This window comes from Clavelina lepadiformis, chromosome 3 (assembly GCF_947623445.1).
Source record: "Clavelina lepadiformis chromosome 3, kaClaLepa1.1, whole genome shotgun sequence".
In the NCBI taxonomy this organism is placed as follows: Eukaryota; Metazoa; Chordata; class Ascidiacea; order Aplousobranchia; family Clavelinidae; genus Clavelina; species Clavelina lepadiformis.
Genome location: NC_135242.1, coordinates 4,913,728 through 4,929,656, shown reverse-complemented (window position 1 = coordinate 4,929,656; position 15,929 = coordinate 4,913,728). Strand labels below are relative to the sequence as shown.

The 15,929-nt window shown below is 39.6% G+C and overlaps 21 non-coding genes across 21 annotated transcripts; 17 read left to right on the top strand and 4 right to left on the bottom strand.

The window, feature by feature from the left end:
* Window positions 1–507: 507 nt before the first annotated feature.
* On the top strand, window positions 508–580 carry Trnav-uac (transfer RNA valine (anticodon UAC)). Its single transcript has one exon. It is a non-coding gene; the product is annotated as a tRNA-Val (tRNA).
* Window positions 581–814: 234 nt separating this feature from the next.
* Window positions 815–888, bottom strand: Trnan-guu (transfer RNA asparagine (anticodon GUU)). The gene has a single exon. It is a non-coding gene; the product is annotated as a tRNA-Asn (tRNA).
* Window positions 889–1,347: 459 nt separating this feature from the next.
* Window positions 1,348–1,466, top strand: LOC143450904 (5S ribosomal RNA). The gene has a single exon (XR_013114799.1). It is a non-coding gene; the product is annotated as a 5S ribosomal RNA (ribosomal RNA).
* A 773-nt stretch (window positions 1,467–2,239) lies between these two features.
* Window positions 2,240–2,309, top strand: Trnat-ugu (transfer RNA threonine (anticodon UGU)). The gene has a single exon. It is a non-coding gene; the product is annotated as a tRNA-Thr (tRNA).
* Window positions 2,310–3,038: 729 nt separating this feature from the next.
* Window positions 3,039–3,111, top strand: Trnav-uac (transfer RNA valine (anticodon UAC)). Its single transcript has one exon. It is a non-coding gene; the product is annotated as a tRNA-Val (tRNA).
* Window positions 3,112–3,345: 234 nt separating this feature from the next.
* On the bottom strand, window positions 3,346–3,419 carry Trnan-guu (transfer RNA asparagine (anticodon GUU)). Its single transcript has one exon. It is a non-coding gene; the product is annotated as a tRNA-Asn (tRNA).
* A 459-nt stretch (window positions 3,420–3,878) lies between these two features.
* LOC143450903 (5S ribosomal RNA) lies at window positions 3,879–3,997 on the top strand. The gene has a single exon (XR_013114798.1). It is a non-coding gene; the product is annotated as a 5S ribosomal RNA (ribosomal RNA).
* Window positions 3,998–5,569: 1,572 nt separating this feature from the next.
* On the top strand, window positions 5,570–5,642 carry Trnav-uac (transfer RNA valine (anticodon UAC)). The gene has a single exon. It is a non-coding gene; the product is annotated as a tRNA-Val (tRNA).
* A 234-nt stretch (window positions 5,643–5,876) lies between these two features.
* Window positions 5,877–5,950, bottom strand: Trnan-guu (transfer RNA asparagine (anticodon GUU)). Its single transcript has one exon. It is a non-coding gene; the product is annotated as a tRNA-Asn (tRNA).
* Window positions 5,951–6,409: 459 nt separating this feature from the next.
* LOC143450902 (5S ribosomal RNA) lies at window positions 6,410–6,528 on the top strand. Its single transcript, XR_013114797.1, has one exon. It is a non-coding gene; the product is annotated as a 5S ribosomal RNA (ribosomal RNA).
* A 1,572-nt stretch (window positions 6,529–8,100) lies between these two features.
* Window positions 8,101–8,173, top strand: Trnav-uac (transfer RNA valine (anticodon UAC)). Its single transcript has one exon. It is a non-coding gene; the product is annotated as a tRNA-Val (tRNA).
* A 234-nt stretch (window positions 8,174–8,407) lies between these two features.
* On the bottom strand, window positions 8,408–8,481 carry Trnan-guu (transfer RNA asparagine (anticodon GUU)). Its single transcript has one exon. It is a non-coding gene; the product is annotated as a tRNA-Asn (tRNA).
* A 459-nt stretch (window positions 8,482–8,940) lies between these two features.
* Window positions 8,941–9,059, top strand: LOC143450901 (5S ribosomal RNA). The gene has a single exon (XR_013114796.1). It is a non-coding gene; the product is annotated as a 5S ribosomal RNA (ribosomal RNA).
* A 794-nt stretch (window positions 9,060–9,853) lies between these two features.
* Window positions 9,854–9,926, top strand: Trnat-ugu (transfer RNA threonine (anticodon UGU)). The gene has a single exon. It is a non-coding gene; the product is annotated as a tRNA-Thr (tRNA).
* A 729-nt stretch (window positions 9,927–10,655) lies between these two features.
* Trnav-uac (transfer RNA valine (anticodon UAC)) lies at window positions 10,656–10,728 on the top strand. The gene has a single exon. It is a non-coding gene; the product is annotated as a tRNA-Val (tRNA).
* A 768-nt stretch (window positions 10,729–11,496) lies between these two features.
* Trnav-uac (transfer RNA valine (anticodon UAC)) lies at window positions 11,497–11,569 on the top strand. Its single transcript has one exon. It is a non-coding gene; the product is annotated as a tRNA-Val (tRNA).
* Window positions 11,570–12,331: 762 nt separating this feature from the next.
* On the top strand, window positions 12,332–12,450 carry LOC143450900 (5S ribosomal RNA). Its single transcript, XR_013114795.1, has one exon. It is a non-coding gene; the product is annotated as a 5S ribosomal RNA (ribosomal RNA).
* Window positions 12,451–13,231: 781 nt separating this feature from the next.
* On the top strand, window positions 13,232–13,304 carry Trnat-ugu (transfer RNA threonine (anticodon UGU)). The gene has a single exon. It is a non-coding gene; the product is annotated as a tRNA-Thr (tRNA).
* Window positions 13,305–14,033: 729 nt separating this feature from the next.
* Window positions 14,034–14,106, top strand: Trnav-uac (transfer RNA valine (anticodon UAC)). The gene has a single exon. It is a non-coding gene; the product is annotated as a tRNA-Val (tRNA).
* A 767-nt stretch (window positions 14,107–14,873) lies between these two features.
* On the top strand, window positions 14,874–14,946 carry Trnav-uac (transfer RNA valine (anticodon UAC)). Its single transcript has one exon. It is a non-coding gene; the product is annotated as a tRNA-Val (tRNA).
* Window positions 14,947–15,708: 762 nt separating this feature from the next.
* Window positions 15,709–15,827, top strand: LOC143450899 (5S ribosomal RNA). The gene has a single exon (XR_013114794.1). It is a non-coding gene; the product is annotated as a 5S ribosomal RNA (ribosomal RNA).
* The last annotated feature ends 102 nt before the right edge of the window (window positions 15,828–15,929 follow it).

Below are 15,929 nucleotides of genomic sequence, written 5' to 3'. Positions count from 1 at the left end.
AATGCACAAGTCTCTCTGACATGTGGTTTCAAGTGCCCGACGCATTGCATATTTTCAATATTCTCCTTGTAGTTGACTCAATGACATTCCAAAGGAAGCTTTCAGTGCAAATATTTTGCAATAAACTGGTTTCTACTCTCGTTTGGTCACATAATCACAACTTTAAAACATCATTAAATTGAGTCCTCCTTCCCCCTGTCGTTCCTCCGTAGAGTTTGGGTTATCCTGTTCGTCTAACACGCTTAAGGTCCACAGCTGAATCATGGGCGGAAATATGAGAGGTCCCTAAAAAGTTTGAAATTCGTTTTTAATTCCAACAGTAATGAAGCGCTTTCATACAAAAAAATGTCCATTCTACACGAAGCACTTTCACGATTTGATTCCGGGAGGAACCATCGTTTGATTACAACTTTGGTCAAATTGAAATATTCAAAATATCGATTTCCACTTCACGTAAAAGCAGCGCTTTAAAAATGAAAATAATACAAACTTTCATTACCTCAACCCGTTCTCGTAGTGTAGCGGTTATCACGTTCGCCTTACACGCGAAAGGTCCCCAGTTCGATCCTGGGCGAGAACAAGTTTAAAATTTATTTGCGCAATAAAATATCAGACTTAATGGAAAGAATTCAAATAAAATTCACTTGCTATTTCTATGCTCTTTCGATGTTTTGCTTCGGTTGTGTAAAGGTTATCACGTTCGCCTCACACGTGAAAGTTTTCGAGAGGGGTCGAAGAAAACGAAAGGTTAATCTTTTCAAAAAGTTTATAAAGCACAAGTATCGTTTTCAAAGTTTCACCTTGAAGAATCTCCCGTCCCTGGGTGGGCTTGAACCACCAACCTTTCGGTTAACAGCCGAACGCGCTAACCGATTGCGCCACAGAGACTTATCTTTGCTGATTAATTGTCTTTTTCATTCTAGCATTGGTAATGCAGCAGAAGTAATTCATAAGCCTTGTTTGCTTGATTTACAGTAAATGATCGAGTTATGTTAAGTTCGAGTTTGCAGCCTTGGCCAATACTAGGCTCTTTTCTAGGCGAAGCCGAACCTTGAAAAACCAAAATACCTGAATTTTTGTTCCAACATCGTGACACTTTCTTTAATAATATTTCAAACGTGGCAAACATTTTTATCCGGTTGAAATTTTCTAATGTCTCTTTAGTTCAAGGAATATAGCTTGTCGTGAGCAAAATATTGTTGTTTAAAATGTAGCAAACTGTTATAAAACGTTTTTAACCAATTCATGAATCCGTTATATTAATGCACTCATACGACGCCAAAGCACATTAAAGTAGGCATGTACTAAAGTGCTCGAATAAAAGCGCCGTTTTAGCGAGAGACAATCGCCTACGACCATACCACGTTGAGTACACCCCATCTCGTCCGATCTGGGAAGTTAAGCAACGTCGGGCCCGGTTAGTACTTGGATGGGTGACCGCCTGGGAATACCGGGTGTTGTAGGCTTTTCGTTATTTTCTAATTTTCCAACGTTTTTGTCTGCATTTTCATTTTCACGATGAGCTTTTCAAAAGTCAAACAATTTTTTAATTTCTAATCAATATCATTTTTGAACATGTTTTATTTTAGATATGTTTATTTTGTAAATACAGTACTGTATATATATTTATTTATATTGTTTTCAAATTGAAGACAATCGAGACGAAGATCAGAACGAACAAACATAGTTGGACGAGGTGAATGACGCTGACCCCAACAAATCCGGGATAAATCACTCACTCACTCACTCACTCACTCACTCACTCAACGGAGTTGTGGACAATGACAAGGGCCCCCACGACGAGGTTTTCAACAGGGTCGGTACCAGTGGGGACGCGCCATCACCACCTAAAACGGAAAACATCGCGGAAGATGCTCAACCCACCTAAACCGGGTGCGCGACATTATCCTAACCTACCTGCCTCAATTTTTTAACTATGGGCTGCGTGACCTACTTTTTAAAATCGCATTTGGTCCAGAAAAAAGTTTATTTTATGTGTTCTCCAGCGTATCAGTATAATAAATTGGTTATACGTATCCACTGACTAAAGCGTGCTCTGCTACTAGACAGACGCTTTGCCACTAAACCATGGCCCCGTACGTTCATCACTTCTGAGATTGCTCTTGTCAAAGTCGAACTTTTATTGACCTCATATTGATTAAGCCTGACCAGTTTCACTTGATTAATGTTTTTTACAGTTTACAAAAATATATTATCAGCGCACAGTATCGTAGCCGCCGCTATAGCTCAGGGGTTAGAGCACTGGTCTTGTAAACCAGGGGTCGTGAGTTCAATTCTCACTGGAGCCTATTCTACTTACACCGTTAAGTTGTGTTGTCAGCTTTAAATGGAATTTTAGCAAGACACAAAAAACATCGTATTACATGCGCAGCATACAATCGTCATAATGTTTTCCTCACCCTGTGTTGGTTGGTTGAAACCAGCAAGAATTTGGCTAACAGTCGATCGAGGTTATCCATCATAAAACTGCGATGTTATTCGTGCAATGCGAGCTAGATGTTCAGAATGTTAATGCACAAGTCTCTCTGACATGTGGTTTCAAGTGCCCGACGCATTGCATATTTTCAATATTCTCCTTGTAGTTGACTCAATGACATTCCAAAGGAAGCTTTCAGTGCAAATATTTTGCAATAAACTGGTTTCTACTCTCGTTTGGTCACATAATCACAACTTTAAAACATCATTAAATTGAGTCCTCCTTCCCCCTGTCGATCCTCCGTAGAGTTTGGGTTATCCTGTTCGTCTAACACGCTTAAGGTCCACAGCTGAATCATGGGCGGAAATATGAGAGGTCCCTAAAAAGTTTGAAATTCGTTTTTAATTCCAACAGTAATGAAGCGCTTTCATACAAAGAAATGTCCATTCTACACGAAGCACTTTCACGATTTGATTCCGGGAGGAACCATCGTTTGATTACAACTTTGGTCAAATTGAAATATTCAAAATATCGATTTCCACTTCACGTAAAAGCAGCGCTTTAAAAATGAAAATAATACAAACTTTCATTACCTCAACCCGTTCTCGTAGTGTAGCGGTTGTCACGTTCGCCCTACACGCGAAAGGTCCCCAGTTCGATCCTGGGCGAGAACAAGTTTAAAATTTATTTGCGCAATAAAATATCAGACTTAATGGAAAGAATTCAAATAAAATTCACTTGCTATTTCTATGCTCTTTCGATGTTTTGCTTCGGTTGTGTAAAGGTTATCACGTTCGCCTCACACGTGAAAGTTTTCGAGAACGGTCGAAGAAAACGAAAGGTTAATCTTTTCAAAAAGTTTATAAAGCACAAGTATCGTTTTCAAAGTTTCACCTTGAAGAATCTCCCGTCCCTGGGTGGGCTTGAACCACCAACCTTTCGGTTAACAGCCGAACGCGCTAACCGATTGCGCCACAGAGACTTATCTTTGCTGATTAATTGTCTTCTTCATTCTAGCATTGGTAATGCAGCAGAAGTAATTCATAAGCCTTGTTTGCTTGATTTACAGTAAATGATCGAGTTATGTTAAGTTCGAGTTTGCAGCCTTGGCCAATACTAGGCTCTTTTCTAGGCGAAGCCAAACCTTGAAAAACCAAAATACCTGAATTTTTGTTCCAACATCGTGACACTTTCTTTAATAATATTTCAAACGTGGCAAACATTTTTATCCGGTTGAAATTTTCTAATGTCTCTTTAGTTCAAGGAATATAGCTTGTCGTGAGCAAAATATTGTTGTTTAAAATGTAGCAAACTGTTATAAAACGTTTTTAACCAATTCATGAATCCGTTATATTAATGCACTCATACGACGCCAAAGCACATTAAAGTAGGCATGTACTAAAGTGCTGGAATAAAAGCGCCGTTTTAGCGAGAGACAATCGCCTACGACCATACCACGTTGAGTACACCCCATCTCGTCCGATCTGGGAAGTTAAGCAACGTCGGGCCCGGTTAGTACTTGGATGGGTGACCGCCTGGGAATACCGGGTGTTGTAGGCTTTTCGTTATTTTCTAATTTTCCAACGTTTTTCTCTGCATTTTCATTTTCATGATGAGCTTTTCCAAAGTCAAACTATTTTTTAATTTCTAATCAATATCATTTTTGAACATGTTTTATTTTAGATATGTTTATTTTGTAAATACAGTACTGTATATATATATATTTTTATTGTTTTCAAATTGAAGACAATCGAGACGAAGATCAGAACGAACAAACATAGTTGGACGAGGTGAATGACGCTGACCCCAACAAATCCGGGATAAGTCACTCACTCACTCACTCACTCACTCACTCACTCAACGGAGTTGTGGACAATGACAAGGGCCCCCACGACGAGGTTTTCAACAGGGTCGGTACCAGTGGGGACGCGCCATCACCACCTAAAACGGAAAACATCGCGGAAGATGCTCAACCCACCTAAACCGGGTGCGCGACATTATCCTAACCTACCTGCCTCAATTTTTTAACTATGGGCTGCGTGACCTACTTTTTAAAATCGCATTTGGTCCAGAAAAAAGTTTATTTTATGTGTTCTCCAGCGTATCAGTATAATAAATTGGTTATACGTATCCACTGACTAAAGCGTGCTCTGCTACTAGACAGACGCTTTGCCACTAAACCATGGCCCCGTACGTTCATCACTTCTGAGATTGCTCTTGTCAAAGTCGAACTTTTATTGACCTCATATTGATTAAGCCTGACCAGTTTCACTTGATTAATGTTTTTTACAGTTTACAAAAATATATTATCAGCGCACAGTATCGTAGCCGCCGCTATAGCTCAGGGGTTAGAGCACTGGTCTTGTAAACCAGGGGTCGTGAGTTCAATTCTCACTGGAGCTTATTCTACTTACACCGTTAAGTTGTGTTGTCAGCTTTAAATGGAATTTTAGCAAGACACAAAAAACATCGTATTACATGCGCAGCATACAATCGTCATAATGTTTTCCTCACCCTGTGTTGGTTGGTTGAAACCAGCAAGAATTTGGCTAACAGTCGATCGAGGTTATCCATCATAAAACTGCGATGTTATTCGTGCAATGCGAGCTAGATGTTCAGAATGTTAATGCACAAGTCTCTCTGACATGTGGTTTCAAGTGCCCGACGCATTGCATATTTTCAATATTCTCATTGTAGTTGACTCAATGACATTCCAAAGGAAGCTTTCAGTGCAAATATTTTGCAATAAACTGGTTTCTACTCTCGTTTGGTCACATAATCACAACTTTAAAACATCATTAAATTGAGTCCTCCTTCCCCCTGTCGTTCCTCCGTAGAGTTTGGGTTATCCTGTTCGTCTAACACGCTTAAGGTCCACAGCTGAATCATGGGCGGAAATATGAGAGGTCCCTAAAAAGTTTGAAATTCGTTTTTAATTCCAACAGTAATGAAGCGCTTTCATACAAAGAAATGTCCATTCTACACGAAGCACTTTCACGATTTGATTCCGGGAGGAACCATCGTTTGATTACAACTTTGGTCAAATTGAAATATTCAAAATATCGATTTCCACTTTACGTAAAAGCAGCGCTTTAAAAATGAAAATAATACAAACTTTCATTACCTCAACCCGTTCTCGTAGTGTAGCGGTTATCACGTTCGCCTTACACGCGAAAGGTCCCCAGTTCGATCCTGGGCGAGAACAAGTTTAAAATTTATTTGCGCAATAAAATATCAGACTTAATGGAAAGAATTCAAATAAAATTCACTTGCTATTTCTATGCTCTTTCGATGTTTTGCTTCGGTTGTGTAAAGGTTATCACGTTCGCCTCACACGTGAAAGTTTTCGAGAACGGTCGAAGAAAACGAAAGGTTAATCTTTTCAAAAAGTTTATAAAGCACAAGTATCGTTTTCAAAGTTTCACCTTGAAGAATCTCCCGTCCCTGGGTGGGCTTGAACCACCAACCTTTCGGTTAACAGCCGAACGCGCTAACCGATTGCGCCACAGAGACTTATCTTTGCTGATTAATTGTCTTCTTCATTCTAGCATTGGTAATGCAGCAGAAGTAATTCATAAGCCTTGTTTGCTTGATTTACAGTAAATGATCGAGTTATGTTAAGTTCGAGTTTGCAGCCTTGGCCAATACTAGGCTCTTTTCTAGGCGAAGCCAAACCTTGAAAAACCAAAATACCTGAATTTTTGTTCCAACATCGTGACACTTTCTTTAATAATATTTCAAACGTGGCAAACATTTTTATCCGGTTGAAATTTTCTAATGTCTCTTTAGTTCAAGGAATATAGCTTGTCGTGAGCAAAATATTGTTGTTTAAAATGTAGCAAACTGTTATAAAACGTTTTTAACCAATTCATGAATCCGTTATATTAATGCACTCATACGACGCCAAAGCACATTAAAGTAGGCATGTACTAAAGTGCTGGAATAAAAGCGCCGTTTTAGCGAGAGACAATCGCCTACGACCATACCACGTTGAGTACACCCCATCTCGTCCGATCTGGGAAGTTAAGCAACGTCGGGCCCGGTTAGTACTTGGATGGGTGACCGCCTGGGAATACCGGGTGTTGTAGGCTTTTCGTTATTTTCTAATTTTCCAACGTTTTTGTCTGCATTTTCATTTTCACGATGAGCTTTTCAAAAGTCAAACAATTTTTTAATTTCTAATCAATATCATTTTTGAACATGTTTTATTTTAGATATGTTTATTTTGTAAATACAGTACTGTATATATATATATTTATTATGTTTTCAAATTGAAGACAATCGAGACGAAGATCAGAACGAACAAACATAGTTGGACGAGGTGAATGACGCTGACCCCAACAAATCCGGGATAAGTCACTCACTCACTCACTCACTCACTCACTCACTCAACGGAGTTGTGGACAATGACAAGGGCCCCCACGACGAGGTTTTCAACAGGGTCGGTACCAGTGGGGACGCGCCATCACCACCTAAAACGGAAAACATCGCGGAAGATGCTCAACCCACCTAAACCGGGTGCGCGACATTATCCTAACCTACCTGCCTCAATTTTTTAACTATGGGCTGCGTGACCTACTTTTTAAAATCGCATTTGGTCCAGAAAAAAGTTTATTTTATGTGTTCTCCAGCGTATCAGTATAATAAATTGGTTATACGTATCCACTGACTAAAGCGTGCTCTGCTACTAGACAGACGCTTTGCCACTAAACCATGGCCCCGTACGTTCATCACTTCTGAGATTGCTCTTGTCAAAGTCGAACTTTTATTGACCTCATATTGATTAAGCCTGACCAGTTTCACTTGATTAATGTTTTTTACAGTTTACAAAAATATATTATCAGCGCACAGTATCGTAGCCGCCGCTATAGCTCAGGGGTTAGAGCACTGGTCTTGTAAACCAGGGGTCGTGAGTTCAATTCTCACTGGAGCTTATTCTACTTACACCGTTAAGTTGTGTTGTCAGCTTTAAATGGAATTTTAGCAAGACACAAAAAACATCGTATTACATGCGCAGCATACAATCGTCATAATGTTTTCCTCACCCTGTGTTGGTTGGTTGAAACCAGCAAGAATTTGGCTAATAGTCGATCGAGGTTATCCATCATAAAACTGCGATGTTATTCGTGCAATGCGAGCTAGATGTTCAGAATGTTAATGCACAAGTCTCTCTGACATGTGGTTTCAAGTGCCCGACGCATTGCATATTTTCAATATTCTCATTGTAGTTGACTCAATGACATTCCAAAGGAAGCTTTCAGTGCAAATATTTTGCAATAAACTGGTTTCTACTCTCGTTTGGTCACATAATCACAACTTTAAAACATCATTAAATTGAGTCCTCCTTCCCCCTGTCGTTCCTCCGTAGAGTTTGGGTTATCCTGTTCGTCTAACACGCTTAAGGTCCACAGCTGAATCATGGGCGGAAATATGAGAGGTCCCTAAAAAGTTTGAAATTCGTTTTTAATTCCAACAGTAATGAAGCGCTTTCATACAAAGAAATGTCCATTCTACACGAAGCACTTTCACGATTTGATTCCGGGAGGAACCATCGTTTGATTACAACTTTGGTCAAATTGAAATATTCAAAATATCGATTTCCACTTCACGTAAAAGCAGCGCTTTAAAAATGAAAATAATACAAACTTTCATTACCTCAACCCGTTCTCGTAGTGTAGCGGTTATCACGTTCGCCTTACACGCGAAAGGTCCCCAGTTCGATCCTGGGCGAGAACAAGTTTAAAATTTATTTGCGCAATAAAATATCAGACTTAATGGAAAGAATTCAAATAAAATTCACTTGCTATTTCTATGCTCTTTCGATGTTTTGCTTCGGTTGTGTAAAGGTTATCACGTTCGCCTCACACGTGAAAGTTTTCGAGAACGGTCGAAGAAAACGAAAGGTTAATCTTTTCAAAAAGTTTATAAAGCACAAGTATCGTTTTCAAAGTTTCACCTTGAAGAATCTCCCGTCCCTGGGTGGGCTTGAACCACCAACCTTTCGGTTAACAGCCGAACGCGCTAACCGATTGCGCCACAGAGACTTATCTTTGCTGATTAATTGTCTTCTTCATTCTAGCATTGGTAATGCAGCAGAAGTAATTCATAAGCCTTGTTTGCTTGATTTACAGTAAATGATCGAGTTATGTTAAGTTCGAGTTTGCAGCCTTGGCCAATACTAGGCTCTTTTCTAGGCGAAGCCAAACCTTGAAAAACCAAAATACCTGAATTTTTGTTCCAACATCGTGACACTTTCTTTAATAATATTTCAAACGTGGCAAACATTTTTATCCGGTTGAAATTTTCTAATGTCTCTTTAGTTCAAGGAATATAGCTTGTCGTGAGCAAAATATTGTTGTTTAAAATGTAGCAAACTGTTATAAAACGTTTTTAACCAATTCATGAATCCGTTATATTAATGCACTCATACGACGCCAAAGCACATTAAAGTAGGCATGTACTCAACTGCTCGAATAAAAGCGCCGTTTTAGCGAGAGACAATCGCCTACGACCATACCACGTTGAGTACACCCCATCTCGTCCGATCTGGGAAGTTAAGCAACGTCGGGCCCGGTTAGTACTTGGATGGGTGACCGCCTGGGAATACCGGGTGTTGTAGGCTTTTCGTTATTTTCTAATTTTCCAACGTTTTTGTCTGCATTTTCATTTTCACGATGAGCTTTTCAAAAGTCAAACAATTTTTTAATTTCTAATCAATATCATTTTTGAACATGTTTTATTTTAGATATGTTTATTTTGTAAATACAGTACTGTATATATATATATTTATTATGTTTTCAAATTGAAGACAATCGAGACGAAGATCAGAACGAACAAACATAGTTGGACGAGGTGAATGACGCTGACCCCAACAAATCCGGGATAAGTCACTCACTCACTCACTCACTCACTCACTCACTCACTCACTCACTCACTCACTCACTCAACGGAGTTGTGGACAATGACAAGGGCCCCCACGACGAGGTTTTCAACAGGGTCGGTACCAGTGGGGACGCGCCATCACCACCTAAAACGGAAAACATCGCGGAAGATGCTCAACCCACCTAAACCGGGTGCGCGACATTATCCTAACCTACCTGCCTCAATTTTTTAACTATGGGCTGCGTGACCTACTTTTTAAAATCGCATTTGGTCCAGAAAAAAGTTTATTTTATGTGTTCTCCAGCGTATCAGTATAATAAAATGGTTATACGTATCCACTGACTAAAGCGTGCTCTGCTACTAGACAGACGCTTTGCCACTAAACCATGGCCCCGTACGTTCATCACTTCTGAGATTGCTCTTGTCAAAGTCGAACTTTTATTGACCTCATATTGATTAAGCCTGACCAGTTTCACTTGATTAATGTTTTTTACAGTTTACAAAAATATATTATCAGCGCACAGTATCGTAGCCGCCTCTATAGCTCAGAAGTTAGAGCACTGGTCTTGTAAACCAGGGGTCGTGAGTTCAATTCTCACTGGAGGCTCTTCTACTTACACCGTTAAGTTGTGTTGTCAGCTTTAAATGGAATTTTAGCAAGACACAAAAAACATCGTATTACATGCGCAGCATACAATCGTCATAATGTTTTCCTCACCCTGTGTTGGTTGGTTGAAACCAGCAAGAATTTGGCTAACAGTCGATCGAGGTTATCCATCATAAAACTGCAATGTTATTCGTGCAATGCGAGCTAGATGTTCAGAATGTTAATGCACAAGTCTCTCTGACATGTGGTTTCAAGTGCCCGACGCATTGCATATTTTCAATATTCTCCTTGTAGTTGACTCAATGACATTCCAAAGGAAGCTTTCAGTGCAAATATTTTGCAATAAACTGGTTTCTACTCTCGTTTGGTCACATAATCACAACTTTAAAACATCATTAAATTGAGTCCTCCATCCCCCTGTCGTTCCTCCGTAGAGTTTGGGTTATCCTGTTCGTCTAACACGCTTAAGGTCCACAGCTGAATCATGGGCGGAAATATGAGAGGTCCCTAAAAAGTTTGAAACTCGGTTTTAATTCCAACAGTAATGAAGCGCTTTCATACAAAGAAATGTCCATTCTACACGAAGCACTTTCACGATTTGATTCCGGGAGGAACCATCGTTTGATTACAACTTTGGTCAAATTGAAATATTCAAAATATCGATTTCCACTTCACGTAAAAGCAGCGCTTTGAAAATGAAAATAATACAAACTTTCTTTACCTCAACCCGTTCTCGTAGTGTAGCGGTTATCACGTTCGCCTTACACGCGAAAGGTCCCCAGTTCGATCCTGGGCGAGAACAGGTTTAAAATTTATTTGCGCAATAAAATATCAGACTTAATGGAAAGAATTCAAATAAAATTCACTTGCTATTTCTATGCTCTTTCGATGTTTTGCTTCGGTTGTGTAAAGGTTATCACGTTCGCCTCACACGTGAAAGTTTTCGAGAGGGGTCGAAGAAAACGAAAGGTTAATCTTTTCAAAAAGTTTATAAAGCACAAGTATCGTTTTCAAAGTTTCACGTTGAAGAATCTCCCGGCCCTGGGTGGGCTTCAACCACCAACCTTTCGGTTAACAGCCGAACGCGCTAACCGATTGCGCCACAGAGACTTCTAGCTCTCTTTAACAAAATCACTTGAATCAATTACATTCCAAAGGAAGCTTTCAGTTCAAATATTTTGCAATAAATTGGTTTCTATTCTCGTTTGGTCAAATAACCACAACTTTAAAACATCATTAAATTGAGTCCTCCTTCCCCCTGTCGTTCCTCCGTAGAGTTTGGGTTATCCTGTTCGTCTAACACGCTTAAGGTCCACAGCTGAATCATGGGCGGATATATGAGAAGCCCCTAAAAAGTTTGAATCTCGGTTTTAATTCCAACAGTAATGAGCGCTTTCATACAAAAAAATGTCCATTCTACACGAAGCACTTTCACGATTTGATTCCGGGAGGAACCAACGCTTGATATACAGCTTTGGCCAAATTTGAACGTTCAAAATATCGATTTCCACTTCACGTAAAAGTAGCGCTTTGAAAATGAAAATAATACAAACTTTCTTTACCTCAACCCGTTCTCGTAGTGTAGTAGTTATCACGTTCGCCTTACACGCGAAAGGTCCCCACTTCGATCCTGGGCGAGAACATGTTTAAAATTTATTTGCGCAATAAAATATCAGACTTAATGGAAATATTTCAAATAATATTCAAATGCTATTTCCATGCTCGGTTGATGTTTTGCTTCGGTTGTGTAAAGGTTATCACGTTCGCCTCACGCGTGAAAGTTTTCGAGATGGGTCGAAGAAACCGAAAGGTTAATCTTTTCAGAAAGTTTATAAACCACAAGTATCGTTTTCAAAGTTTCACCTTGAAGTCTCTCTCGTCCCTGGGTTGGCTTGAACCATCAACCTTTCGGTTAACAGCCGACCGCGCTAACCGATTGCGCCACAGAGACTTATCTATGCTGATTAATTGTCTTCTTTCTTCTAGGATTGGTAATGCAGTAGAAGTAATTCATAAGCCTTGTTTGCTTAATTTAAATGATCGATTTATGTTAAGTTCGAGTTTGCAGCCTTGGCCAATACTAGGCTCTTTTCTAGGCGAAGCCAAACCTTGAAAAACCAAAATACTTGAAGTTTTATTCCAACATCGTGACACTTTCTTTAATAATATTTCAAACGTGGCAAACATTTTTATCCGGTTGAAATTTTCTAATGTCTCTTTAGTTCAAGGAATATAGCTTGTCGTGAGCAAAATATTGTTGTTTAAAATATAGCAAACTGTTATAAAACGTTTTTAACCAATTCATGAATCCGTTATATTAATGCACTCATACGACGCCAAAGCACATTAAAGTAGGCTTGTACTAAAGAGCTCGAATAAAAGCGCCGTTTTAGCGAGAGACAATCGCCTACGACCATACCACGTTGAGTACACCCCATCTCGTCCGATCTGGGAAGTTAAGCAACGTCGGGCCCGGTTAGTACTTGGATGGGTGACCGCCTGGGAATACCGGGTGTTGTAGGCTTTTCGTTATTTTCTAATTTTCCAACGTTTTTGTCTGCATTTTCATTTTCACGATGAGCTTTTCAAAAGTCAAACAATTTTTTAATTTCTAATCAATATCATTTTTGAACATGTTTTATTTTAGATATGTTTATTTTGTAAATACAGTACTGTATATATATTTATATTGTTTTCAAATTGAAGACAATCGAGACGAAGATCAGAACGAACAAACATAGTTGGACGAGGTGAATGACGCTGACCCCAACAAATCCGGGATAAGTCACTCACTCACTCACTCACTCACTCACTCACTCACTCACTCACTCACTCAACGGAGTTGTGGACAATGACAAGGGCCCCCACGACGAGGTTTTCAACAGGGTCGGAACCAGTGGGGACGCGCCATCACCACCTAAAACGGAAAACATCGCGGAAGATGCTCAACCCACCTAAACCGGGTGCGCGACATTATCCTAACCTACCTGCCTAATTTTTTAACTATGGGCTGCGTGACCTACTTTTTAAAATCGCATTTGGTCCAGAAAAGAGTTTATTTTATGTGTTCTCCAGCGTATCAGTATAATAAATAGGTTATACGTATCCACTGACCAAAGCGTGCTCTGCTACTAGACAGACGCTTTGCCAATAAACCATGGCCCCGTACGTTCATCACTTCTGAGATTGCTCTTGTCAAAGTCGAACTTTTATTGACCTCATATTGATTAAGCCTGACCAGTTTCACTTGATTAATGTTTTTTACAGTTTAGAAAAATATATTATCAGCGCACACTGTCGTAGCCGCCCCTATAGCTCAGGGGTTAGAGCACTGGTCTTGTAAACCAGGGGTCGTGAGTTCAATTCTCACTGGAGGCTCTTCTACTTACACCGTTAAGTTGTGTTGTCAGCTTTAAATGGAATTTTAGCAAGACACAAAAAACATCGTATTACATGCGCAGCATACAATCGTCATAATGTTTTCCTCACCCTGTGTTGGTTGGTTGAAACCAGCAAGAATTTGGCTAACAGTCGATCGAGGTTATCCATCATAAAACTGCGATGTTATTCGTGCAATGCGAGCTAGATGTTCAGAATGTTAATGCACAAGTCTCTCTGACATGTGGTTTCAAGTGCCCGACGCATTGCATATTTTCAATATTCTCCTTGTAGTTGACTCAATGACATTCCAAAGGAAGCTTTCAGTGCAAATATTTTGCAATAAACTGGTTTCTACTCTCGTTTGGTCACATAATCACAACTTTAAAACATCATTAAATTGAGTCCTCCTTCCCCCTGTCGTTCCTCCGTAGAGTTTGGGTTATCCTGTTAGTCTAACACGCTTAAGGTCCACAGCTGAATCATGGGCGGAAATATGAGAGGTCCCTAAAAAGTTTGAAACTCGGTTTTAATTCCAACAGTAATGAAGCGCTTTCATACAAAGAAATGTCCATTCTACACGAAGCACTTTCACGATTTGATTCCGGGAGGAACCATCGTTTGATTACAACTTTGGCCGTATTGAAATACTCAAAATATCGATTTCCACTTCACGTAAAAGCAGCGCTTTAAAAATGAAAATAATACAAACTTTCATTACCTCAACCCGTTCTCGTAGTGTAGCGGTTATCACGTTCGCCTTACACGCGAAAGGTCCCCAGTTCGATCCTGGGCGAGAACAGGTTTAAAATTTATTTGCGCAATAAAATATCAGACTTAATGGAAATAATTCAAATAAAATTCAATTGCTATTTCTATGCTCTTACGATGTTTTGCTTCGGTTGTGTAAAGGTTATCACGTTCGCCTCACACGTGAAAGTTTTCGAGATGGGTCGAAGAAAACGAAAGGTTAATCTTCTAAAAAAGTTTATAAACCACAAGTATCGTTTTCAAAGTTTCACGTTGAAGAATCTCCCGGCCCTGGGTGGGCTTCAACCACCAACCTTTCGGTTAACAGCCGAATGCGCTAACCGATAGCGCCACAGAGACTTCTAGCTCTCTTTAACTAAATCACTTGAATCAATTACATTCCAAAGGAAGCTTTCAGTTCAAATATTTTGCAATAAATTGGTTTCTATTCTCGTTTGGTCACATAATCACAACTTTAAAACATCATTAAATTGAGTCCTCCTTCCCCCTGTCGTTCCTCCGTAGAGTTTGGGTTATCAGGTTCGTCTAACACGCTTAAGGTCCACAGCTGAATCATGGGCGGATATATGAGAAGCCCCTAAAAAGTTTGAATCTCGGTTTTAATTCCAACAGTAATGAGCGCTTTCATACAAAAAAATGTCCATTCTACACGAAGCACTTTCACGATTTGATTCCGGGAGGAACCATCGTTTGATTACAACTTTGGTCAAATTGAAATATTCAAAATATCGATTTCCACTTCACGTAAAAGCAGCGCTTTGAAAATCAAAATAATACAAACTTTCTTTACCTCAACACGTTCTCGTAGTGTAGCGGTTATCACGTTCGCCTTACACGCGAAAGGTCCCCACTTCGATCCTGGGCGAGAACATGTTTAAAATTTATTTGCGCAATAAAATATCAGACTTAATGGAAAGAATTCAAATAATATTCAAATGCTATTTCCATGCTCGGTTGATGTTTTGCTTCGGTTGTGTAAAGGTTATCACGTTCGCCTCACGCGTGAAAGTTTTCGAGATGGGTCGAAGAAACCGAAAGGTTAATCTTTTCAGAAAGTTTATAAACCACAAGTATCGTTTTCAAAGTTTCACCTTGAAGTCTCTCTCGTCCCTGGGTTGGCTTGAACCATCAACCTTTCGGTTAACAGCCGACCGCGCTAACCGATTGCGCCACAGAGACTTATCTATGCTGATTAATTGTCTTCTTTCTTCTAGGATTGGTAATGCAGTAGAAGTAATTCATAAGCCTTGTTTGCTTAATTTAAATGATCGATTTATGTTAAGTTCGAGTTTGCAGCCTTGGCCAATACTAGGCTCTTTTCTAGGCGAAGCCAAACCTTGAAAAACCAAAATACTTGAATTTTTGTTCCAACATCGTGACACTTTCTTTAATAATATTTCAAACGTGGCAAACATTTTTATCCGGTTGAAATTTTCTAATGTCTCTTTAGTTCAAGGAATATAGCTTGTCGTGAGCAAAATATTGTTGTTTAAAATGTAGCAAACTGTTATAAAACGTTTTTAACCAATTCATGAATCCGTTATATTAATGCACTCATACGACGCCAAAGCACATTAAAGTAGGCTTGTACTAAAGAGCTCGAATAAAAGCGCCGTTTTAGCGAGAGACAATCGCCTACGACCATACCACGTTGAGTACACCCCATCTCGTCCGATCTGGGAAGTTAAGCAACGTCGGGCCCGGTTAGTACTTGGATGGGTGACCGCCTGGGAATACCGGGTGTTGTAGGCTTTTCGTTATTTTCTAATTTTCCAACGTTTTTCTCTGCATTTTCATTTTCCAGATGAGCTTTTCAAAAGTCAAACTATTTTTTAATTTCTAATCAATATCATT